Raw genomic sequence first — 26,999 nt, forward strand, 5'->3', positions numbered from 1 at the left:
ACAATGCTGAAAGAAACAGGTGTTTTATCACTTGACTGATCTTTGGAGAAATGTTCCGAACAGCAGTACCTCATCATCTGTGGCAAAACACATCATTACAGATGGACTCGGAACCGCTGACGTTATAATGTAGTTGGTAGAGAGAGGGTGATCAATGTGCTCTGAAACACAGCATAAGTTTGGCCAAGGGTTTATCCAGCAGACGTTTATCCGAGAATAAACTAATAGGATTAATGGGAAATATTCACGCTTTTCTCGTAGAGTATGTGGAAAGAGCAGTAAACAATTAAAGCTACAGCGTTACCAAAATGTTTTGTTCGGAATAGATTTGACATTTTGTTCAAGCAACGTATTTATTGTCTGAAAGTGCAGCGGTTGCCTGAGATCCTTCAACTTCACTAACACAATTATGGCAAAAAAAAATATTCAGGAAAATAGTTTAGTGAAATCGCATGATTCTCTACAGCTGTTCAAGCTGCAAGGGCTCCTTCAAATATCACATCCTTCCACCCACTCCCCTGATTCTGTATTTCTGTATGCAGTTTTGTGTTTTCTGTTCAGGTATGTACCGTCATCATATCTCACAATGTGATCATTTGAAGTCACTGTAGAGTGAAAGCTACAAGCCCACACACATGGATAAAATAAATGCATTGATTTCACATAGTAGAAATACCCTGTCACTGATAACTAAAGCAGAAGTAGAAATAGTAATAGTAAACAGTTGGATGTAAGGAGATACAGTGGTACCTCGAGTTACAAAGGCCTCAGGTTACAAATGCTTCAGGTTTCAAACTCCACTAACCTGGAAGAGTTAGCTCAAGTTGAGAAATTTGCCCCAGGATGAGAATGGAAATCATGTGCCGGTGGCACAGCGGCAGCAAGAGGCCCCATTACCGAAAGCACACCTCTAGTTAAGAACAGTTTCAGGTTAAGAACGGACCTCCGGAACGAATTAAGTTCATAACTAGAGTAAGGTTACCAGATTTATTTTCAATGAATCTGGGGACACTTTAAATAAATGAATACTACATGTTCGGGATGTTGGTGCTGCAGCGATGGCGGTGGCTGAGGAGCGGCCACCACCTTGACCTCAACCGCCACATTTCCCCTTCCTCCGAGGCTTCTATCTCCTTTCTCCATGAGCCTGGACAGCCCCTGAGTTGTTGGTTCTTCGGTGGTGATGGTGGGGAAGCGGTGCACGGTGGGTCAGGCATGGAAGGCGCAGAAGGAGGGCCGAGAGTGGTGGCGGCGAGGCTCAGGCAGCGCAATGCCTCCCTTCCCATCGGAGCAGCCCCAATCCCATTCCTACTTGCGTGTAAGCAGGAGGGGGTGGCGATCCCTCAGCTGGGAAGTGAAGCTTCACACTGCGTTTCGGAGCAGCCGCATCCCAACTCCTACTTGTGTGCCAGCAGGAGGGGCAGGGATCTCTGAGGCAGCGCAATGCCTCCCCATCGGAGCAGCCCCAATCCCATTCCTACTTGCATGCAAGCAGGAGGGGGGGGATCCCTCAGCTGGGAAGCAAAGTTCCCCATTGCCTAACTGAGAGATCCCTGCCCCCTCCTGCTTGCACACAAGCTCTGATAGGCAGCGTGAAGGCTCTCTTCACAGCTGAAAGATCCCCACCCTGCTCCTGCTTGCACGCAAGTAGGAGTTGGGAGACTGCTCTGATAGGCAGCATGAAGCTTAGTTGCTGGGGTCAAGGAAGGTGGAGGCAGCCCGGAAGCTGCATCTTAGAGCCCCTGCACCAACATCATATGGGGATTTCCGAGCAGCTCCTGAAGCCAGCCAGAGCCAACTGCTCCTGGCTGCTAAGACTGCCACTGTTGCATTTTCTGGGGACATTAGATGGAATCTGGGGACATTCCAGGGATGGAATTTGTCCGGGGACTTATTCACAAATCCAGGAAATGGGGATGTCTGGTAACCATAAACTAGAGGTACCACTGTATTTCAAAATTGAACATTCCCTAGACCCAAAAATGAATCTGTCTCGATTTTGCATGTTACAATTTTACCCTTAATTCCATTCCATTCTGCATTAATCTGCATTAACGAAACCTTTAAACGTGTATTTTAATAATGCACATTTCTCTCTCTCAAACTACATATTCACATTTTTATCTTTGATTCAAATATGCATTCAGGTGTGCGTGTTTTTAGATCCCAAAATATATACTTAAGAATGCAATCTTTAAGGGGTGGGGATGGAGGAAAGTTGATGCTTTGATACTTTGGCCCTTATAAGTGTTTAACTTCAGACAGGTTTGCTTTCTATTTGTATATGGCAGGGATGCCATTTGTAAGTAGGTTCCATTCAACCCAGTTGGGCAGGTTTACAGCTAATATGTCCCACAGCCCAATACATTTTGGCACCTGAGACAAACCATAAATGGTGCCCCTTCTCTGCTGGGGAAGAGAAGATCTACATCACAAATAATGGAAGGATAAAGATCTACATCAGGCTGTCTCTGGATCCTGCTACCTGGGGCAGCCCTATACATTGGTTCAATGGGATTTACTCCCATAAGCACTCCTGTCTTGCACTGCCTCCCGCAGTTTGGTCAGACTCATGTTGGTAGCTTCAAGGACACTGTCCAACCATCTCATCCTCTGTCATCCCCTTCTCCTAGTGCCGTCAATCTTTCCCAGCATCAGGGTCTTTTCCAGGGAGTCTTCTCTTCTCATGAGGTGGCCAAAGCATTGGAGCCTCAGCTTCAGGATCTGTCCTTCCAGTGAGCACTCAGGGCTGATTTCCTTCAGAATGGACAGGTTTGATCTTCTTGCAGTCCATGGGACTCTCAAGAGTCTCCTCCAGCACCATAATTCAAAAGCATCAATTCTTCGGCGATCAGCCTTCCTTATGGTCCAGCTCTCACTTCCATACATCACTACTGGGAAAACCATAGCTTTAACTACTATACGGACCTTTGTTGGCAAGGTGATGTCTCTCCTTTTTAAGATGCTGTCTAGGTTTGTCATTGCTTTTCTCCCAAGAAGCAGGCGTCTTTTAACTTCGTGACTGCTGTCACCATCTGCAGTGATCAAGGAGCCCAAGAAAGTAAAATCTCTCACTGCCTCCATTTCTTCCCCTTCTATTTGCCAGGAGGTGATCATTGCCAGTGGCCATGATCTTGGTTTTTTTGATGTTGAGCTTCAGACCATATTTTGCGCTCTCCTCTTTCACCCTCATTAAAAGGTTATTTAATTCCTCCTCACTTTCTGCCATCAAGGTTGTGTCATCAGCATATCTGAGGTATCATAGGACTGTAGGATTGGCTAATATCAGCACAAACAAGGACAAAACATGAATGTTCACTCTGTTTTAGGCTGGGAATTTCTATTTTTGTTTTTTTTTAAAAAAATACATTTCAATTAAGATCTTATGCTTTTCTGAAGAAGAAATATTTTTCATGGATGGTGCTTTGTGAATAACTAATGCCTGGCATCTTCAGCTTATAGCAATCAGATACACAACTCCTGCAAAAATCTTTTTTATATAAAACTGATGGGGGGGGGAATTAAAGTCCTATTGACATTGACAGTTAAAGGACATTCTTCTTCCAGGTTTCCAGATCCCTCTTTATCAATGCCAAGGCACACGATGAAGTCTCTGGGGCTTATGCTGCAGTTTGTTAGCTATTCAGAATAAAGAATATGGAAATATTTAGAGTTTATGGTTAGCAAATTAATAATCACATAATTATTCAAGTACTCATCTGAGGAACTGAGTGACATGTAAATAGCTTCCTTCAAATGAAGGGCTTTCTGGTGCTTCACTCTCTGTCGATTCAGTGTTTATCTGATTTGGAAATCAGAGAGAGTTCTGTTTAAGAAATGTGCCTTGATCTGGCTTGCAAGGAACCATGCGCCCGTGGAAGTCTCCTTTCTGCTCCTGCATCCCCTGTTTGAAGAGAAAACATATGTAAAAAAAAAAAAGGTCTTTAAAAAAACACCAAAGAGGATCTTAACTGAGCAAACTTTTTTTTTTAAGTGGGGATTGGGAGAAAGACTGAACTACCACATATGCCTGGTTCCAACCACATAGTGAAAGCTGATTAGCAACAAATTTTAACTAGCGTCTTCCACATGGTCATCCAAATACAGACAATAGCTCCAAATAATCAAAAGTTCTTGTTCATCCCATTCTACCGCGACAGACACATAGCTAGATGATCAATAGGCCACCTGTCATTTGAGTGGCTTTTTTGTTGTAGTAGTTTTTACAATCAAGTGGCATATAAATTTTATGAAAACAAATCCACGAAGAGCTGTTTCCAGGCTGTTAGGTTGATTTATAGCCATTTGAATATGGGAGTGTTCACCAGGCTTAATTTTCCATTGTAACTGCAGTACAGTATAATTTATTTTCCTTGTCATTCCAGGAAACTAACTCTTGCAAAACGATCAAAGTTACTGTTATCTACCAACTAAAATTCTCTCTCTCTCTCTCTCTCTCTCTCTCTCTCTCTCTCTCTCTCTCTCTCTCTCTCTCTCTCTCTCTCTCTCACACACACACACACACACACACACACACATGTTTTATAGGAAATATAAAGCTTTGTGACCTGCTTTGTTCCGTTGATGAACCACTTTTCTTTATTGGTGTGGCAAATCAACTTAGTTACCAGTGGCATAGTAGGTGCTGACAAACCATTAACCTAAAAGTGGCAATAGTTTTTCGGGTTGCAATTTCGGGTTGCAATTAGTTACGGTGACTGATGTGGATCAAACATCGGCCTGTCAGCTGTCCTAGATTATGAATGCAAGCCATCTCTCCACACACACACCCAGTCCTCCCTCAGTCATGGCAATTCATTAGTTCTGCTGTTCGAGAGCAGCTGTACCATTTGAGATGTAATTTATTCAGATTCCCTCAATATTATTGCTGAAGCGTGAGAGGATAAGTGATTTGATGAGGCTATGTATTTACTGTCAGATAACATTATAGGTTGAGTGTGTGGTCAGAAGTGATACTTTCTAATTTTTAATAAATAAAAATGAAAAATTGCACTTTTTAAGGCGAAAGAGGAAGCATAGGATAAAAATCATCGAACATGTCAGCCATGTCATTTATGGTTATTCGGAGAGCACTACAAAAGGAACCACTGTCAACCTCATTACAATTTCACCTTGCCATCCCTACATATTGATAGATTTTGTAAACCCAGCCATGCTAGTTAAGTAGAAATGTTCATGGGAACAGAAGGATTGTAATATGCTTCATCTGGTCAACATGAAAATTGGGGTGCATGCTGCACAAATCTACTTTACAAGCTGAAGCATAATTTGGTAAATTATAGTATTTGGTTACCTTCTTGGGGGAGGGGAAGTGGAGCAGTTTAAGTACCTTGGTAATACAGTAGAGGGCTTTTTGCATGGTCTATATATATGTATCTCTGCCTCTCAAGCACTGTGTGCAACATTGTATATTTGATCTATCCAAAAGGGTAGAAGGCACTTGGGATTGTACAAACTGCCAAACTGCGACACAAGCAAATTTTGCCCAAAGCAAGGCATCTGCGGGTTCTTCCTTGGCTGAAATATCCAAGGGACTTCAAGGAGAGCAAAAAGTGTTGGCGTAAGTTTAATGAAACCTCTTAGGACAGTTCTCCATGTCATGGAGCCATGCTATCAGGTCATAAAACTTTGTCACATAAAACCTCTTGAAGTCAAGAAAGGATAGCATGAAGCTTTTGGTAAGAATAAACAACAGTTAGGGGGATGGATGACTCAGCCTTTCCCCCTGTCCATGTCAGTTTCACATGTATTGATTCATAAACTGTCCTATTTATTTCTGCATTAGTCTGCAGAAGAAATACATAAATATGCACACAACTTCAGATTTACATGTGTATTTTGAGGTGTGTTTTATCCCAAATGATTTTTATCCTAAAATATGCACTTTTCATGCATTCTGGTACTTTTGTTTTCTTTAGCTAAGAAATGCATCACTAGATTTGGAGAAGTATTAGTCCACTCATTCAGCCAAGAGATGTGGACCACATCTGTATATATCAAAAATTTCGAAGAATTAATTATTCTAGCTACCCCAATCCCAGCCATATTTCTATAGCAGCGTATCATTGCATTTCCCTTACTGCTACAAGCTGCCGAAGACAATCTCTCCCCCAGCCATTTTGAGTGTTTTCTCAATCCAGGATATGAAGCCATGGTTTGACGTTGACTTGATATAGGGTTGAAAGAAAATAAAAAAAAATCCTTCCAGTAGCACCTTAGAGACCAACTAAGTTTGTTATTGGTATGGGCTTTCATGTGCATGCACACTTCTTCGGATACTTCTTCAGTTCCACTTCTTCGGATACTTCTTCAGATACACTTCTTATATTATTTGAATTATGGTGCTGGAGGAGACTCTTGAGAGTCCCATGGACTGCAAGAAGATCAAACCTATCCATTCTGAAGGAAACCAGTCCTGATTGCTCACTGGAAGGACAGGTCGTGAAGCTGAGGCTCCAATACTTTGGCCACCTCATGAGAAGAGAAGAATCCCTGGAAAAGACCCTGATGTTGGGAAAGATGGAGGGCACAGGGAGAAGGGAACGTCAGAGGACGAGATGGTTGGACAGTGTTCTCGAAGCTACCAACATGAGTTTGACCAAACTGCGGGAGGCAGTGGAAGACAGGAGTGCCTGGCATGCTCTGTCCATGGGGTCACGAAGAGTCGGACACAACTAAACGACTAAACAACAAAAACAAGGTGCTACTGGAAGGAATTTTTTTTATTTTGTTTCGACTACGGCAAACCAACATGGCTACCTACCTGTATCTTGATATAGAGTTGTCATATTTCAAGGAGTAAAAATTTGGACACAGCTGCTTAGCTTTTTGGGGGCGATTGTCCAGAGTTGTTGAGCTTTCTTTGCATCATCATCCAAAGTTGTTGAACTTTTTTCCAGCAATCAGGAGCAGCGGGCAGCGGGGTGGCAAGTGGGCTGGAGGCAACCTCTCCACAGCACATCTGCTTCTGCCAGGGAAAATACAAAATCCTGTGCATTAAATATTAAATTCAAAATTCCCGCAGGGTGGCTATGTTAGCCCATGCCCCCTGGACATCACCAGAATTTTCCTGTATATATGGCAACCCTACTTGATAGCCTGGCTTATTCAGAAGGCACCAAGCATAGTTCTCCAATTCATATGTTAAGGGGAGCTTGTTTGCCCTACTTGCAGAAAGGGAGAAGTAAAATGATTGCATGCAGATGTATGAAATTCGTTCGTATCTCAGCTTATTAAGCCAAAACCTGACCACCTGAATGCAGCCAATGTCACTCAAAATACCATTTGCACCTTAGCCATGTTTGTATCCTTATGGTTTCCCCATGGTTTCTTGCATATTGCGAAATTAGTGGCAAAAAGAAGTATGTTTGTTGTATTGCTTTGATTTAAACCAGATTCTTTCCCCTGTGTTACATCATTCAAGCTGACATGGAAATTAAGTGACCCAGATTGCACTTTTTTATCTAGGAATGAAATGTCAGGAACACTAATATCTTCTTCATGGTTTTAAATCTGATATCCTTATGCTCACACTGACTTTTGCACTTTAATTTGCTGTTTTAGCGCACACAGCAGTCCCTGGCAATGTGTGTCTGCTCTTGGATATAGGCCAACTATACTTAAAATATGTTTGAAGAGTAAAAATTAGCAAGCTGCCTTATGCTTTTTTTATTTAAAAAAAAAAACCTTTTCGCTAATACTGAAATAAGTCACTTCACACTTTCAAAAGGAAACCGAAGGTTTCTTTGCACTTTCTGACTTCAACATATTGTTGTGAATTTGGGGTGTGTGGGTGCCGGATTCCTCTAATCCAGGTGTGAGGGATCCCCCCCTCACTGCTTTAACATCAGAGGCTCTCCCTGTGCTTCTCCACAAACAGGAGAAGAAATCCTCGAGTGTCCAAATTGGACTTGTCTCCAGAGTACCTCAGGCGCTGCGTTCGAAACCTATTGCCACCAGTGGGGTGTCCCTCCCATGGATCCCTACTGCTACAGTGTGCCTCTCCCTTAGGCAACTATGTGGCTCCTTCGGCTTCGCTAACCAGCCCTTTGTATGACAGGAGAAAAAGCAAACAGTTTCCTCTTCCCCATGAAAGCTTTGTTCTCCCCTCTTTGTCACACCTCTGAAGGTACTGAGACACTGCCGAGTCAGTGAACGTTTAAGCACATTTAACTTTTTTAACTTATAAACATGAGTTTCTTTGGTTCTTAAAAGCACATATCTTCCTTTTATTTAACACAGACTTGTTACTACCGCTCCTGCATCCCTCTCTGACACTCTACTCTCCAACTCCCAACTGCCATCTGCCAACTCCTAACTGACCAAACCGCTCCTCTCTCCTTTTAAACTGGGAACAGTCCCGCCCCCATCAGAATGTTATGTCAGTCAAGCTGGAGGTGGATTAACTCTTTTCCAGCCAGGTAGGAATAAATATTTAAAAACTGTGTCAATCCATTACACCAGGCACCCCCAAACTTCAGCCCTCCAGATGTTTTGGACTACAATTCCCATCTTCCCTGACCACTGGTCCTGTTAGCTAGGGATCATGGGAGTTGTAGGCCAAAACATCTGGAGGGCCGCAATTTGGGGATGCCTGCTCTAATCTCTAGATTCAGCAAGTATTGAAAGCTAATCAAGTCAGGCTAGCTTCCTGAACCCCCTGGATGAAGCAAGTCCTAAAATATAAGCCAGGTTAGCTCCCTGATGAGATCACTTGGGTGATGAGCCATTCAGGGAAACAAAGGAAAAGGGGACCTCAGTGTGAAATGGCAAATGGGTGGGGCCCTTCCTTCTGAGATACTTGGAAGGAAAAAGCCTTGCAAGTTTAGAGCAGAGTTAGCAGTGATGTGACCGAGAAGTAAAGCAGCAAGCTGGAGAGAGAGTTAGTGCACCATATTTGATCTTGCATGAACCTAAAGCTACGGCTGTGGGAGAAACAAGACCCTTTGTTAATGCTGTGAACCCCTCTGTCATAGACTCATGTTGTATATATGGCACATATATATATAATAAAGACACAACAGTCTCATTTCTCATCACTGTTCCTCATTTCCAAAAAGAAGCTACAAACCCCTGGAATCTCACACCTCTCAGAGGTTGGGGTGAGATGCAACAGTATTATGAGCACCTGTGAATCACTAGTTTTACACACATGCACACTCACCTCCATTACAGATGGGGAAAACCTATGCTGAAATCCCACAAATAACATGGATGGTGTTTTATTTTTTAGGCATAGTGGGGAGAATTAATATTGCAGAGACTGTTGCTCATCCATTGCCATCCTCAGTTGTTCCAGGAATGAAAGGTGACAATTCATTTTATATTCCTGTGGTGAAATTGGATGTGGTTTCATTTGAGTTCCTGATATTTATCCATAAAAAGATGCTAATGAAAACATGAATCACCCAATGGTGATCATTTTGAGAGAGAGAGAGAAATTCAGAATGAACTTCTAGAGAATGAGAAGTTGGCTCTTACTATTCAGCTGCAACGCAGTGTGTGTGTGTGTGTGTGTGTGTGTGTGTGTGTGTGTGTGTGTAAATTCAAAGTGGCTAACCATCAAGAGAACAACTTTAATAAAATATAAAACACTCCTTAATTCAACCCAAATCACAAAACATTAGCATAAAAAACCCATGACCATGGTAATGATTACAAAGCAGTCATTAGAATTAAATGTAAATAAAATTATTTAAATTTTAATTAATTAAATTTAATTAAAAGGAGGAAATAATAGGTCAAAGGCCTTTATAAACAATCATGTATTCACCAGTCATTCCCGCCTCAAACATGGATAATATATATCACATGGAATATAAGCTAATAAAGCAGCTTAGAGTGCTCAGGAACAAAAAAGAAGAGAATTTTGAAATTATATGGTACATGTTTATTTAGTACACTGCAAAGGATAATGTTGCCTCCATGCCACCATCTGGGACAATCTATTAAGACAAAGAGTAGAATACCCGTAACTGAAGTAATCGGTTCTAAACTATTTACTGTATGTTTCCCTGTATTATTTACACTGTATGGGCATGAAATGTTTATTGAGGGGTGGGGTATATGGAGATTGTTTATTATGTGTATTTTTAGAAAAATATGGTTACTCTTCCTGTTCCATATACAGTACAGAAACCAACTGAAGCATATCTGAATCCAGTCAGCGCTTGGGTGGGTAATCAGCTGTGGGCTACATTGGACACTCCCCTGGGTTGCATGGTGGAAGAAAGGCAGAATATAAATGTAAAATAAAAATAAACAAGCAAACAAGCAAATATCAAGAGCTGCTCAACAGACTCGTAGATGACAGGCTGAAACTGAAAACAAAGATAAATCAACCTCTTTGCACAAGAAGGTTGCCCAAAGGGGAAGAAAATGTGGGTGGGTAGGAAGTAGGACTCTGAGTAATAAAGAGAATTTCTATCAAAGATGCCATCACTTCAAACGTTGCCAGAACCCATCTAAATATTCCAGTCGTATTGGAACAATGTGTTTTGTTTAAGTGTCTGGCAAACGCTAACTAACTAATACCAAATGACAGGTGGTTGCTTTTATGTATTTCACAAAAGGCAGAATTTTGCATAACACTGCTTAGGCTGGCGAAAATATTTCCAGTGGACAATGTTTTATTGATGGAGCTGATGGCTTTTTCTTTCACTTCCTTGTTTCGGAATAGATTAATCAGCTGCTAAAATCAGGTAGTTTAGATCAGTGCTCCCCAACCTTTTTATCACCGCGGACCAGTCAACGTTTGATAATTTTACTGTGGCCCGCTGGGGGGGGGGCGTTTATTGTTTATATTTTATTTAGATTGTTTTGATTTAATAATTTTAATTTAATTGTATTTAATGATCCTTAGGCGGCCCGGTACCAATTGATCCACGTACCGCTACCGGTCCGTGGCCCGGGGGTTGAAGACCACTGGTTTAGATCATGACTCTCTTTCGCCGGGGATGAGTCATGCCAGTCCATCGGGTCCATCGCCATAAATGATGGACAAGTGAGCAGTCATGTTGTTTGCTGATGCATTCCTTGCCGATGGAATTGTATTGGGCAGCTAAAAGACCAGCCCCTCCAGGCCAGCTTTTCCATTGGGAATTATCTTCATCTCTTTGGACTAGCTGCTTAACACATCTAGAGAAAAACCTTTTGCTGACATTCGTTTGCTTCCGTGTAGGAGCCTCATAACTAAATTAAAATGCATGTCATCCTGGGACACTGGGGAAACATGAGGGAAGAGTGGAAAGATAGATAGATGGCAATGAACATATATAATCTATCATCTATCTATCTATCTATCTATCTATCTATCTATCTATCTATCTATCTATCATCTATCTGAAACATACAGCAGGAATTCAGCTTGTTAAATGGACTTCTTAAAAATTAGGGAAAAGAAGTGAAATCAAAGATGGTTCTTAGAAACATCTGTTAACATATGGATAGCATTGAGCAAGCCTGGGGACAAAGCTCCTTTTTACATTAAGGCATGGGTGAAATGCATAGAATAAAGAGCACCTCATGAACTTTAAGCAGGACTAAATATACTATAGATCTAAGAAGAGATCACTCTGTTGTTGTTGTTGTTTAGTCGTTTAGTCGTGTCCGACTCTTCGTGACCCCATGGACCATAGCACGCCAGGCACTCCTGTCTTGCACTGCCTCCTGCAATTTGGTCAAACTCATGTTCGTAGCTTCGAGAACACTGTCCAACCATCTTGTACTCTGTCGTCCCCTTCTCCTAGTGCCCTCAATCTTTCCCAACATCAGGGTCTTTTCCAAGGATTCTTCTCTTCTCATGAGGTGGCCAAAGTATTGGAGCCTCAGCTTCACGATCTGTCCTTCCAGGGAGCACTCAGGGCTGATTTCCTTAAGAATGGATAGGTTTGATCTTCTTGCAGTCCATGGGACTCTCAAGAGTCTCCTCCAGCACCATAATTCAAAAGCATCAATTCTTTGGCAATCAGCCTTCTTTATGGTCCAGCTCTCACTTCCATACATCACTACTGGGAAAACCATAGCTTTAACTATACGGACCTTTGTCGGCAAGGTGATGTCTCTGCTTTTTAAGATGCTGTCTAGGTTTGTCATTGCTTTTCTCCCAAGAAGCAGGCGTCTTTTAATTTCGTGACTGCTGTCACCATCTGCAGTGATCAAGGAGCCCAAGAAAGTAAAATCTCTCACTGCCTCCATTTCTTCCCCTTCTATTTGCCAGGAGGTGATGGGACCAGTGGCCATGATCTTGGTTTTTTTGATGTTGAGCTTCAGACCATTAAGAGATCACTCAGGATGAACATTTTTAGGGAACACCTTTTTTACCTCTTCTGAAATGACTTTCAGCATTGCCCTTAGAGTAATGTGAAAGGGTAATGACACCCTTTGGCATGTAGCAAGAAGTAGAAGGAAACGAAGGTCACTTTGGGCCTTACAATCACCACCCCCACCAATAGGATTCTTTGCCTCTGAGGATTCTCTCTGAGCTCCTTATGCTATATCTCACTTGGTTTCTAAAGGAGACTCTCAAAGGCGATAGCTGAACAGGTCACTGTGCTAACAACCTAGTCTAGAATACTGATGGACTCAGGCCACCCCACCCATTAAGTAAAGTGAGGCAGTTGCTTCTAGCAGCTGATTTTGGGTGTCAGGAAAAGGCAATTTTTTTATTTTTAAAAATTTGTGACTGCTGTTATTTTTACTGCAAGAAAGCTGTTGGAGAAGTGCTTGTCATGTTTTCTGCCTGCTTTTATACTACGCAGCTTGACTAAGGAGGGCACCACTTGCTGCAAAATGTGTTGGGCTAACCATGCACCAGCTCTTTTCATTGGGAACAAATGTGAGGAACAATGACCCCCAACAGCAACCTTCCATTCATATACAATGAAATATTTCAGAGATGGGAAAGCTGTGACCCACCAGCCATTGAAGGACTCCAACTCCCATCAGCCAGTGTTCAAGGATGATGGGAGTTGTGGTCTAATAACACACACACACACACCCCGGGAAGGGCACACAGGTTCCCCCATCCCTGCTTTATGAAACTAAAGGTAAAGGAGCCCCTGACCATCAGGTCCAGTCGTGTCCGACTCTGGGGTTGCGGCACTCATCTCGCTCTATAGGCCGAGGGAGCCGGCGTTTGTCCGTAGACAGCTTCCGGGTCATGTGGCCAGCATGACAAAGCTGCTTCTGGTGAACCAGAGCAGCGCACGGAAACACCGTTTACCTTCCCGCCGGAGCGGTCCCTATTTATCTACTTGCACTTTGATGTGCTTTCGAACTGCTAGGTGGGCAGGAGCTGGGACCGAGCAACAGGAGCTCACCCCATTGCAGGGATTCGAACCGCCGACCTTCTGATCAGCAAGCCCTAGACACTGTGGTTTAACCCACAGCGCCACCTGGGTCCCTGTACTTTATGTAACTAGGCAGGGACAAAATACAGCTGCCCAGTTACAGAACGTTGGCACTGGAAAGTCTGGGATGATGTATTATATGAACACACAAGCACATTTGTAAATTTCAGAAGTACTGTACAACAAAGGATTGTGCATGAATCTCAATTATATGTCTCAATATAACCTGCTTTTATATCAAAAGATATATAAAGAAGAGAGTTTCTATCCCATTTTTGTATGACCAACAAACAGCTCACTCAAAAGAAGCTGATCATTTATAGATTTTGTTAAAGAACATGTCATCACAGTACATTTAAAAACAAGGTGTTGCCTCAATCCTTTAATATTTGCATGATTTCAGTTGTAAAGCCAGCAAGAATTTTTATGAATCTCTGCTGGGAGAATCAAATCACCAGGCAAACCATGCATCCCTGATTGCTTTCTGCAACCTTTGCTACTACATTTACTGTTTGCTCGTCCCACCAAAGCATTTTGATCTTCTAAAACCACTGCTTCACATAATGCCCTTAATGCCTGACATTTGTTCAGTACTGAGACCAGCTTTGCAGATTAATCTTTTAAGGCAGTGGGCAAACTCATTGTATTATTTTACTTATCCCAAGGTGGCAGGTGGAAGGTGGGGGTTACTCAGAGAAATGCTACAAGACAAAGCATTACGCCATGCCAACATATCCTCCCTGCATATGTGTTGGACTACAACTCTCATAACCGCCAGCCAGTATCGACCATGCTGACTGTGGCTGATGGGAGCTGGAGTCAGGAACACCTAGAAGGCACCAGGTACAACTTTGTCATTAGGATGTTTTCCTATGCTATGCACATTTTAGTTTTTGTTTGGGGGGGTGAGCATTTGCCATGGGGGGTGTGGGTGCAGTGGCAGTGTCCAGAGGAGGGCAACCAATATGATCAAGGGCCTGAAAACCAAGCCTTATGAGGAACGGTTGAAGGAGCTGTGAATGTTTAGCCTGGAAAAGAGGAGACCAAGAGGACAAATGACAGCCATCTTCAAATATCTTATGAGCTGTCACATGGAAGAGGGGACAAGCTTGTTTTCTCCTGCTCTGGAGGATAAGACTCCAACCAATGGCTTCAAGTTACAAGAAAGGAGATTCTGACAGTAAGAGCTGTTCAATAGTGGAATGAGCTCCCTCGGGAGGTGGTGGGCTCTCCTTCCTTGGAGGTTTTTAAGCAGAGGTTGGATGACCATCTATCATGGATGCTTTAGTTGAGATTCCTGCATTGGAGGGGGTTGGACTAGATGACCCTTGGGTTTCGTTCCAACTCTACAATTCTATGATTCTCTGTTAGGATGTGTGACAAAGCATTGTCTAAGTATGCAGGATGAACAAGGATCCTAACACTGCTGCCAACCTAGATCTCTTTCCAAGCATTCCCCTCACGTGATTATTACAAGTCCCTTGTAGGTGTTTTCACCTCATGTGACTACAATCCCATGCAGGGGACAGAGTGGGCTTGTTCACTACACAAGTTTCTTCACTGTATTCTGATTGCTGCCTCCCCCATCCCTAGCAGTTCATGTGTTATGGAGGAGGTTTCAATGGAGGAGCCTTCTCTGCATGGATAGACTACCTGCGTGACTTTGGACATATCAACACTTAGCTTTTGCCCCACTCTCTCCAGGCACAAATCCATGCATTAACACTCTGTGCCCAAGCATTTGGCATGCCTACAGGTGCGCCACTGACGATTCCTGGTGTATGCCTCTGGGAAAGTAGTAACTGTCACAAGAAGGAAACAAGCAATGTAGGGTAAAGGAAGGAGCATGCATTCATTTCATGGAAAAGAAAATTTTGTAGTTATGTATTCCTCTGTAGTGGCAATCTGAGATTAATGATAATACACCCCCAGGTATGGCCTGGCACTTCGTCTTGTAATGTCACATCATCGTGCAGCCATTCAGCATTAAATGTGCTCTGTATATATCACAGCTGACAACTGAACTAGCATTGATTAACTCATATATCCTGTTTGAATCTTAAAAATATTTATAGTGTAAACAAATTATTTTTAGATCTAATTTAGAAGGAAAGGGATGTTTTTTGACGTGTGGAAACCACTGAGGCTCCAAAGCAAACCCCAGAGTTGATGAATATTTATTGGTAATGTGACCTGGTATGCTATCAGGATTGATTTGCTAAAATAAAACGATGAATAGGCAGGCAGTGGCCGCTGCTATTTAATCCAGAGACGATTTGGAAACAGCGGCACAGATTTCTTCCCACATGCTAAGTTGTTCAGGCTTCTCAAATAAGGCAGAAGCATTTGTGGAAATAGAGGACTGTACTGTAGTTCCAGATTCCTTATCCTTATTCTGACCTGATCAGTGTTAGGGGGCTATCCAAACTTCGCACCATTATGCATTATATTGTCAAACAGCTATGACGGGGGTTGGGATACTTGTTCAAGCTGAGGGCCACATTCCTTTCTGGGGATCTTATGGGGGGAGGTACACGACAGAGGTTTGTGGGGCCAGATGCAGTATTGGGCTGGGTGACTAATATGACTACCCTTATGCAGAAGGCTTGGTCTTTAGGTGCTCATGTAGCTCCCTATCCTTCATCCAGGTAAGGAAGAGACATGATCAGAGTTCAAGGACACATTCCATCCAGCCAAAAGGACTCAAGGAGGTATGAAGAAGAGCCAGTGAGGGGTTTGGCATGGAAGGGAATGCCATCTGGGTTGAGCCCCAAGGGCCAAATAAAGAGGCCTAGAGGGTTTTGTTCAGCCTCCGGGCCTCAATTTCCTAACCCTTGACCTAAAACATCCATTCAAGAAAGCTTCTACAGGCTCATGTTAGCCCAGAGCTATAACTTGGAGAGGTTCCGGTTTCCGCCGGCAGGAATGGCGGACCTGTTTTCCATCCCTCTGACCTTCATAAGGAATTTGGCGGTTGCTAGGGGAGTAAATGGCAACCCCCTACCCTCTCCGGGGGTTACGGAGAGGGGCCGCTGGCCCGCGATGCCCCCAGACCCACTCTGACTGTTTATGGAGTGGGGGGAGCTTGGGCTGAAAAGCACTTACGAGGGCCAGGACTCCCGGACGCTAATCTGCATGGCGGGGATTTCCATGGTTAAAGAAGATAATTAGGCTTAAATCTATGGACATACTTCAGAAGGAGGGGAAGAAGCGCTGTTTACTGCTGAGAAATTTATGCTGCTGAGGGAGAGGAGTCAAAGGCTGTATTTCATCTGGAAGAAGGATTGATGGGGACGGAGCGATAAGGGAAGTGAGTTTTTTTTAATTTTTCTTCATATGTGTTACCTCGTACCTTCCCAGACGCGATGTCCTGGCTTGTTTGGAGTGAAAGAGAAGCAAAAGACTGTGTGAGTTGAACTTTATAAACTGTTGTTACTGAGCATATTTTTTAAAGATGTGGAGTTGCCGATGAGAAAAGCCCCCCTCTAGTTAGACGGAAGGAGTGCCTGGACGCGTTCGGAGGATTTATGAGCTGTGACGCACTTTGAATTGGAGCAGCGACCTGAAGCTAAGTTCAGCTATAGGGCAAGGAGATCCATTAATTTACCAAGAGTCTATGGTTTGATGTTTGGGTCTTCTGCCTGGAAAAGCTGTAAATTTTACAACAAAGATCGTTAATCTACATGGTTATGAGAGAAAACGAAAGTGATTTGAGCTTTTTAAGATGGCGCTGCTTCGTGTTGACGCAACAGGGAGCTCCAGACCAAGAAGATTTATGGGGAGGCTGGACTGATTAACCCACACAGGAGAAAGAACATTTGTGAAACCTTGTTTGATATTTATCTCAGCAGCTGGGAAACAATCGGTTGAAAATGGAAAACATCTATGTGACTGTAAGGGAAAGATTTGGATTATTATGAACTCGGAGAGACGATTTGAATTTTAGAAAAAAGACGGCAGTGGACGGTTGCGAGGAATCCCCAATTTCTTGAAGCATGGGAACCCCAAAAAAAATTTTTTTAGATGATTTGGCATAACATTCGGTTTGATTGATATATATGTGTATAATTTGAAATAATGAATGTGATATAATTGGTTTTAATTGGAAAATTAATAAAAATATATTTTAAAAAAAACAGAGCTATAACTTGGAAACAAAAATATATTGGTGTTTAAAGGAGGAACCTCTTAATCATGCTATTGGAATTTTGTTGTTAACAGCAGCTGTCACCTCTGTTTCCTTCCTGCATCCATATTATGAAGGGCCACGGCTGCCATCCTTGCAACATAGCACTGGCTGAGCGATGACCGTCTCATGAGTAAAAGCTGCCAAATTTGGTTTTCCAGATACGGACACGTGGAAACCCATAATACAATGTCTTAAGCAGAAGAGACAAACCTGAGTCAGCTCCCTTCTATCAACCACCATAGCATTTAGAGCTGCCAGATATAGGTGGAACTGCTACCAGCAGTAGGAAACCTTTGGCCTATACGCTTATTTAGGCCCATGAGGCTTCACCATTTGGTCCATAAGGTTGTTCTGGCCATGTCAAACCCACTTGCCCTATACCTGACATATAATACCATGCTCACTAACAGAGCAAGATGGTGAGAGCCATACCATGTTGCTTACCAAGAGGTGTGCTGCTTTTGCACATGAAGGTTGCATTAACTGTTGCAGCCAATAGCTACTGAGAGGTCAAACCTCCGTGAATTTGCAAAATCTTGCCATAGAAGATAAAAAACCACCACCACCCAAGACAAGAGAACACTTGAAAGACGGTGTATATTTCGCTGTGCTGATAAAATGGAACAATCTTGCCCTTACACAAGAAGCAGTCAAGGAAGTATCATGACTTGAATTAATTAAATAACAGATGATATTCAGAAGGTACTGTAGAAAGTTCTGTTGGTAGCTGTGCATAAATTGGGTGGGGGGGGGGTGTTTCCAACATGACTACCTAATGAAGATTAAAGTGTTTCAGGTTATTTGTTTTTATTTTATCAAATTATTTTTGTGCAAAAGATTGCTGGTGTTTATTATGCATACAGTATATAACGAAGCCAATATCAAAGGCAAGTCTTATGGGTAGAGGTGGATGACGATGGGTGCATAGATCATGCCATTCTTAAGAAACTAATTTTTCACTCTATTTCCTTCCTGAAGTTATTATTTTTTATTTTTTAGAAATGAATCTTCAACTGATTATTCCTCTGGTATAATTTTGGGCTCTGGTGAACTGTTGTAAATATTCCATTCAATAAATCACGGGCATGCGTGAATTGAAGTCTTCCTTATAGAGCTGAACGGTGCTGCCATCTATGTTTGTAACTTACAGCTACCCCTTCATTTTAGAAATAAGCCCAGCTACTTGTGTAAATTAATAAGCATTAACTTATTTATTTCAATTTAAATCTCACCTATCTACCTAAACAAAATAAAAAAAATCCTTCCAGAAGCACTTTAGAGACCAACTAAGTTTGTTATTGGTATGAGCTTTCGTGTGCATGTGGTATCTGAAGAAGTGTGCATGCACATGAAAGCTCATACCAATAACAAACTTAGTTGGTCTCTAAGGTGCTACCGGAAGGAATTTTTAAATTTTGTTTCAACTATGGCTGACCAACACGACTACCTACCTGTAACTTTCTACCTAAGGCACTCAAGGAGACAAACAGTCAGCTTAAAAATTCAAGAGTTCCCTGGGAAGAGAGATTGATAGTTCAACCACACAGGGAACTGTAGCTCTGTCCATATATTCCACGTTCCAAAGTTCATTTGTCTTTTACGGCCACCGGGTGGTGACCCTACTGGGCATGGTAATCCAGTCAGAGAAAAAGGGAGGCAGACTATGTTTATGGCAGCTTTTCTAGCCCCTCCACCTTTTGGGGTGAGCAGAGTGGATCCTAAATAGGGCTGCTCGGTCATGGATACAGCTATCGAGCTGCTAAACTTCCTTGAGTCAGAGTGACGGAATCTGTATCCACCACCCATGTGCCGATTCATGACTAGGGGCTGCCAGATTTCATGGTCCTGCTCCCGTTACGATTTGCCGATTGCCATGGGACCTTTGGGGTTTAGGTTGGGTTTTTGGAAGACGCCTGTGCGTGATTTTGTTTTATGTGTGTAGATCAGGGCATGCTGACCAAATGTATTCACAGTAAGGCTCTATTCCTATGGCACGAGTATCACAATGACTGGTAGATTCTTATCTGCTGCAGCCTTCATCTGCCTTCACAGCCATTGTAACATACCGCTTGTTATCATCTGCCTGTTCTGCCGTTGAGGACTTCTTGGATCATTCTTTGTCTAGCTCATGCCCTTTTACCGCCTTGGGTGACCCTGCTGGGAGTATGAGACTCCCGGTGGCTTCTCTCACAAGGATCATAGGAACGTGCAAGCCACTCACCACAAAAAGGTGATGATCCAGCAAGTGTGAGCTCTGTTATACTAGTACCTCCAATGTATGCTGTGGATATTGCCTACATGTTGATACTGTATTGCTTATGGGGATACTCCAGCTGGAGTAGGCTCTGAGATGGTCTTCACCTGCCTTCCTCTTTCTTCTGGAATAATTACCAAAGGACAGTTAATAGTAGATGGCCCTGTGAGGGGAAAAGGAAGTTCGGCTCAAGCAGGTTCTGGAGTGATCTTCACCACTTTCGCTCTCACAGAGTTCCTTCCATACACTTGAATTCCAGAAGCAACTTCCTAAACTTTCTGTATCTAGAATTAATTCAGCTAACTTTTATATATCAAAGATAGTTATGTATCACCAGGGTCCAGCCTTTAGAGAAGATCTATTACTGGTGGGATTCTAAATCACTATTAATGTAATGTTGAAGTACAATATAGTGTAATTCCAATTTGGGTTTGAAAGACAAATTGCAGGTACTGTACCTCATGCATTATTGCCCCTCAGGGACATTAAAAAATTGCAATTCCCCCCCCCTACCATACAACTACCTTCTTTTAAATGTGTGTGTTTTATTGGATAGTGCACAATTTGCAATAGAAACACCATCACTTTTTATAATGCACTGACAGTCCACAATTGCATTCTTGCAGACAATGGCAGAACATATAAATAGTCTGAATATATTTACATTCATTTAAAAAGGTGTCAAAGAAGCTTCAGTCATAAAACCATAAAAGCTTAAACTATGCTGCTCTTAGCCAGTATATGTGCATATTATTTTATAGATGCACCGTTAGAGCAAAAAGTTAGCATTTTCCCATTTCCACTAATAATATTCAGCTCTTTTGTCATGTTAATTAATGAACAATTAGCCTCTAATATTATCTGAATAACAATTGCACAGGATGATCACTTCCCACAAAGATATAAGGACTCAGGTGGTCCATAAGGTATCATAGACGTTAGTTGTTCAGTCTGAACAGTTCAGGGCTTTACATATCAACACACCAGCCTTGAACCTGGCTCAGTAACACATAAGCAACCAATGCAGATGTTTTACCACAGTTGCAATATCCACATACAGGAGTCCCACATACAGCACATTGCAATAATACAGACAAGATCACCAATGAATGGATGACACTAGCCAGGCTATCCTGATCCACATATGACCATAGCTGGTGCGCCAGAGTCTGGCAAGCAACTCCTAGCTGCAGAGATCACTTTGGCCTCTCGTGACAAACATGTATCCAGGAATAACCCCCAAGCTACACACCTGCTCCTTTAGAGGGAGTGCAACCCCATTCAAAACTGGCAACTAGCCTGTCCTCTAGACAGAGGAACCACCTACCTACAGTGAATAGGAAGGTCTGAAGGGAGCCTCTGTGCATGTTCGGCTGAACGTGACTAGAAGCTTCCCTGTGACCGGGTACTGTGCATTATTAAATTTTCCTGGCTGTGTGGAGTGTGTTCAGCGAATGCATTTAGAAGCCATATTCAGATCTTCCCACACGAAGGTTTGAGTGAAGTGGACACTCCCATCTCTGGAAGCAATGAGCCCAGAATCACACTACAAGGGTCTCATTTTATAGCTGGTTAGATGCATGGACAGAAGCACTACTGTTAGGGGCTGGATATATGCAGCGTCAACACCTTGGATAGCTCAGTAGGTAGAGCATGAGACTCTTAATCTCAGGGTTGTGGGTTTGAGTTCCATGTTGGGCAAGAAGATTCCTGCATTCCTCGTGACCCTTTCCAACTCTACAGTTGGGTCCTCCCGATTGCACCTCATATTTCCTCTCCTCATCACATTTAATAGGATTATTCTCTGTGCACAAAGCTAATCTCATCTTCAAGAATTTGCAGGAAGGTTGGTCTGAAAATACAGTCTGTTTGATGAAGATCAATAAACTGCATAAATCTTGAGAGTCGTGCTGCATGAGCCACAGATTGGATGGCCAAGTTTCCACACAATGCACAGGATTCCGGGAAACCAATATATGAATTACATTACCATAATGTACTCTGTTAGCCAAGAAAGGCCATGGAAGCTCAAACCAAAAATTGCTCTAGGCTAGGGCTGACATATTCTGTAGAAAGACATTATCGATAAAAACTGCCATATTGACAGGTAGGATCTTAGGAGATTTTTTTTAACTGTGGCACCTAGCAAGAACCACCATGCAAAGGCACATATAATTAACTTCATTGGATGAACTCGTAACTTAAACTGCAGGTTAAGGATACTTACAAAACCCTAGGATGTGAATTTGTTATCAGGGACCAGAATCTGAAGTTTGCACAATTAAAACATGCACCCAGATGCAACAAATCCACTTCCGGAAAGAAAAGAAAAAAGCTTTTGGTGATTAGTAAAGCGAGGGGAAAGGGATACGGGTGGCGCTGTGGTCTAAACCACTGAGCCTAGGGCTTGCTAATCAGAAGGTCGGCAGTTCGAATCCCCGCGACGGGGTGAGCTCCTGTTGCTCGGTCCCAGCTCCTGCCCACCTAGCAGTTCGAAAGCATGTCACAGTGCAAGTAGATAAATAGGTACCGCTACAGCGGGAAGGTAAACGGTGTTTCCGTGCGCTGCTCTGGTTCGCCAGAAGCAGCTTTGTCATGCTGGCCACATGAACCGCAAGTAAATCAGGATATTTGTTTTTGTACAATCTCTCTCCAAACAAATCAGAATGACTGCTCAATTAACAGGATGAAACCATAGTATAGTCTTCTTATAAGTATTGTAATATTTACTGTAGGTGCTGCAACTGGATTTTTTATGGACTGCGCCAATCCTGAATGTATTGGATTTGTGACCATTTATGCTCATTTGCCTTCAGTACCATCAAAACCTCCGCAGGATGAAGTACAATTGCCTCTGGTCTATTTTTTAGGAACTCTGCTATGGGTTTAAGTTTTTTCCTCCTCCGGCGATGGCGGGTCAGTTTCACCCACCCATAGGTGCTTCTAGTTTTGTCTGTGAAATGTTGAGGAGTTAAATGCAGAGCTCAGTGGGAGAGTGCGTGCCTTTCATGCAGAAAGCCACAGGTTTAAGTACCTGCTATCAGAGCTAAAAGGATCTTCGGGAACAGCCCAGGACGTTTGGAATGTGTAAAAACCCAAGGTAGGCCAATGCTGAGGTTACTTTCCTTCTCATAGTTGTTTCCATTTGCAGAACTGCCTCACTGGAAGTATGCCCAAGTAAATAAACAGGCCAGCAAAATAACCAGGTGTACAGCAACGATCCTATGTATCCAAGTGCCTCATTTGCTGGGTGCCTGTTCTTCTGTAGCTAAAATGTCACACATTCACAGACAAGAGGGAAGGTTATCGGGAGTTTTTCAGAAGTACAAAAAACAACAAACCTAAGGATGGAGAAATCCCCCAAAATGGCTGAATGAGGACTGAGGCTGCTCTGTGAACACAGAATGTTAACTGGTTGGGGAAAGAAACTAGAAAACCAGGGGTGGGGAAAGAAACTAGAAAACCAGGGGTGGGGAAAGATAGGGGGAATGTAAAGACATTTTAGATGCATTGTGGGGAATGTCAATGCTAGTTTCTCACAAACCTTTCCATTCTTAAAGAAGACACAGAACACATATCAATGGCGGACTCTTTGGAGGCACTGGGGCCCTAGCAACTTTCCAAACATGTGGCTTTTTTTTGTAAAGATCTTTTAAGGCATCTAAAATGTATATCCTCCCCATTTCCCCATTTCCGTGTGCTGCTCTGGTTCGCCAGAAGCAGCTTAGTCATGCTGGCCCCATGACCTGGAAGCTATACGCCGGCTCCTTTGGCCAATAACGCGAGATGAGCACCGCAACCCCAGAGTTGGTCACGACTGGACCTAATGGTCAGGGGTCCCTTTACCTTAAAATGTATATCCTCCCCATACACCTCCTCAGTGAACTAGCTTCCCACCATTTTAAACTGGTTGTTCAACAAGGACTCTAATTTCTGTGTTGCTTCTGAGAAAAAATGAGAGGCAGTTTGGTTGCTTCCCAAAGGTCATGATATATAGCTATATATCTATTTGTACTACGAAATGCAAATGTAACTTCGAGCAGTATGTATCAAAACGTGGTAAGTCCTCTGCATAGATATGTCCGCAATGATCTCTCAGTGCAATTTTAAGCTGCTCATCTGCAGCAGATTGAAAAGGTCTGTAAATGCCAGGCAGTGAAAGCTTTTCTTTTGTCTGACACCATTTAACAAATCAAAGGACTCTTAAAATTTATGTTCTGTCTTCAGAAAAGGGGACCAGTGTGACATCTTAGAGCCAAACATCCCTTCCTATCATTTTGTTCCATTCCCCCCCCCCTTTTCCTTTTTGAATCATTATCACAAATTGACGGTAAGTTATAGAACTTAGGGCAAATTACACTCCTCTAAATTATTCATTCTATTAAGGTTTGTTTGACATAATGATCAGCCAAGAGTCAAATGTCATTGGAAGGGGCACAGCATGGCATCAGATGGTTGTTCATGTGCCAGTGGATAAATGAAACCTAAGAATATTGCTAAGTATAACACAACATTTCTTTAAAGCTGTTTCTTTCTTTCTTTTTCTGCAAATGCATTCCTTGAAGCAGCTGAGACCCAGATCAAGCCCAGCTGGGTCTGGATCAGCAACAGCCACAGGTGATGCCATCAGCATGGACTTTCAAATCATGCAGCAAATGATAATGCAAAATGCAAAGGGAATAAAAATGTTACCCATGTCCTAGGGTATAAGACCTTTTCAGGACTTCTGATCATTTGAGTTGTTGTGTGCATGGAGTCTCAGATGCAAATATAAGGGCCGCTTACCCAGGCCTGGGGTGAGTGGCAGTTGCGGCCTGTCATGACTGGTCGTGACCCCCGGGAGCAATGCTGGGCTGGGCTGGCTTCACTCCGATCCATCCCTTGGGTTTAAAATGCCATAGAGCTCCCTTCAGTGGGGTGGGAGGGCCATCCATGTAGGCCTGTATCTTGTGATGGACCCATAAATTCCATGATTGACCCTGCCATGCCTTAGTCCTCCACCAGGAGGCCGGGAGGGATACACACCCAATGCCTAAGCCATGGGTTGGTAAACTAAGGCCCATGGGCTGGATCAGGCCCAATTGCCCTCTGGATCAGGCCCGCCGATGGTCCTAGAATTGCCGCTTGGATCGGCATGATCGTTCGGGTTGCGCCATTTTTTTGCCATTGGGGAGGGCACCATTTTTTGCCATTTTCCCCCCTCCCTCACACACACACACCATGGCAGTGCCTCCTCTCTCCTCCCTCTCTCCTCCTTCTCCCCACCCTGCGGAGGAAGCGAGCTAGGCTATGATTGGTGCCTGCCAATCTGAAGCCTCGCTGCCTGCGTGCCAAAACTCACCACCTGCCCGCCGGCCGCACTGTGGGCATCATGGACAGGCACATTGTGGGGCTTTGGCTGGAGCTTGGCGCACCTGCTGGCCCCACACCTGGCACCCGGAAAACCTGGCCTGGAAAGGAGAGGCAGTTCCCAACCGCAGGCAGAGCAGTGGAGGAAGTAGGAAAGTAGGGGGAGGGGAGGGGCTGGGGAGGGAGAGAGAGAAGCCCTCCTCCGCTGCGCTGATGCAGTCCAGCCCACCACAAGGTCTGAGGGACAGTGAACCGGCCCCCTCCTAAAAAGTTTGCTGACCCCTGGCCTAAGCCAAACCCAACTGCATTGGCAATCAATAAAGTTGTGGTCAATTTCCCTTGCTCACTGTGAGTAGGACTACAATGTTGAATGAGAAAGATCAGTCCTGCTGACTCCTCAAGAATTCAGATCATGTCAGAAGAGGGCTGAGGATCTATGCACATTAGACCACAAGTCCACAAGACCACATGCTAGTAGTGGGCATGGCCCGAGGTCAAAGCAGGTGGGACAATGAATGCAAATGTTATCTTTGTACAGTAGGCTAGTTTTTTCATGCAGACACTCTGCCCCTCTGCAAAGGCCAGCCAGGTGAGCAAGAAGCACTTTTGGAGTTCAATTATACATTCCAGCACAGGGAAAACACTCAATGATGATATGAAGTGTGTGACTTGGGGTGGGGAAAGGGCCAGATAGGGAGGGAGGGAAGGAAGGAAGGAAGGAAGGAAGGAAGGAAGGAAGGAAGGAAGGAAGGAAGGAAGGAAGGAAGGAAGGCTGATGCAAGCTACTTCCAGAAAAATTGAGGAAGTATTCCCCCCAAACCCCTGGGGCAGGGCTGAAAAATTCTTACCTTGACTGAATCAAGCTGGCTGTGGTGATCCTCTGTTATTTACAGGGTATATAAACTCAACAGAAGCAGGTGGGGCTCTTTTTTGCTTTTCCTCATTAGAAGACAGTGAATGCGCCCCACTGAAGATAAACATGCCATTTCCTCTGGCTTTCCCCAGAGATTTTATCAATATTAATGTGCTGCAATTCTGGTTCATAACAAGGAGCTCGTGAAGTAGGGCGGAGCACCTGTTATCAAGACACAAAGCTGAAAACAACGGAGAAGTGCTGTAAAACACAATCACTGCTGCAGCAAAACAATAAAAAAATTGACAGCTTAATGGCTGCATCTTCTCTCAGAAGGGGGCTGGGGGAAAGGGCAGAAAATGGGAAGTGCATCTTCCACACAGATATGGAGTGAGGAGCCAGAGTTGGGGATCAGAGCCATATATCATCACTATCAAACCTAAAGCATTCCACGTTTTTAAAAAAATAAAAATAAAAAGTCAAGATGAAGAAAAATCAGACCATTGGGGCTGCAAGGGCTGCAGCAAGCAGTAAATTACACATCCACTTTTCCTCCAAAATGTCAGCCTTGCCTTCGCAACAGCAAAAGGAAGAGGTGGAGTGAATAATTAACAATGGGAGGGATTAAGTTGGGAAATCTGGAGGACTAAATGTCCCCTCCCTCACTGCCAAGAAGGAAGCACTTAATCACTGCTCCTTGTGGTTGCAAATAATCTTTGGCAGGGGGATAATGCATTGCATCAAACATGTCGGTAGAATCATAGAAAGAACCAAATCAGTTGGCATTGTGGTGCTGGTAGGGGATGTAGTATCTGTTGCTTACCTTAACTCTACAAAGGGGCCAAGTGTTTATTGCTCATTTTATTTGTATTTTAGAGCAAAGGTCCTTCAGCGCAGGCTCCTCTCTGCCATTTCTTACCAGCCACGCTTCCTAGAATGGGTTTGGAAAGACTTGTTGAAATGCAACACCATTGCTTCCCACCA

At 43.3% G+C, this 26,999-nt stretch overlaps 1 long non-coding RNA gene across 1 annotated transcript; it reads right to left on the bottom strand.

The window, feature by feature from the left end:
* Positions 1 to 3,156: 3,156 nt before the first annotated feature.
* LOC148687500 (uncharacterized) lies at positions 3,157 to 26,213 on the bottom strand. Its single transcript, XR_015946743.1, has 3 exons — positions 26,011 to 26,213; positions 6,785 to 6,988; positions 3,157 to 3,904 (listed from the first exon to the last, which is right to left on the bottom strand). It is a non-coding gene; the product is annotated as an uncharacterized LOC148687500 (long non-coding RNA).
* Between the last annotated feature and the right edge of the window lie 786 nt (positions 26,214 to 26,999).

Source organism: Zootoca vivipara, chromosome 1 (assembly GCF_965207765.1).
Source record: "Zootoca vivipara chromosome 1, rZooViv2.hap1.1, whole genome shotgun sequence".
NCBI lineage: Eukaryota > Metazoa > Chordata > Lepidosauria > Squamata > Lacertidae > Zootoca > Zootoca vivipara.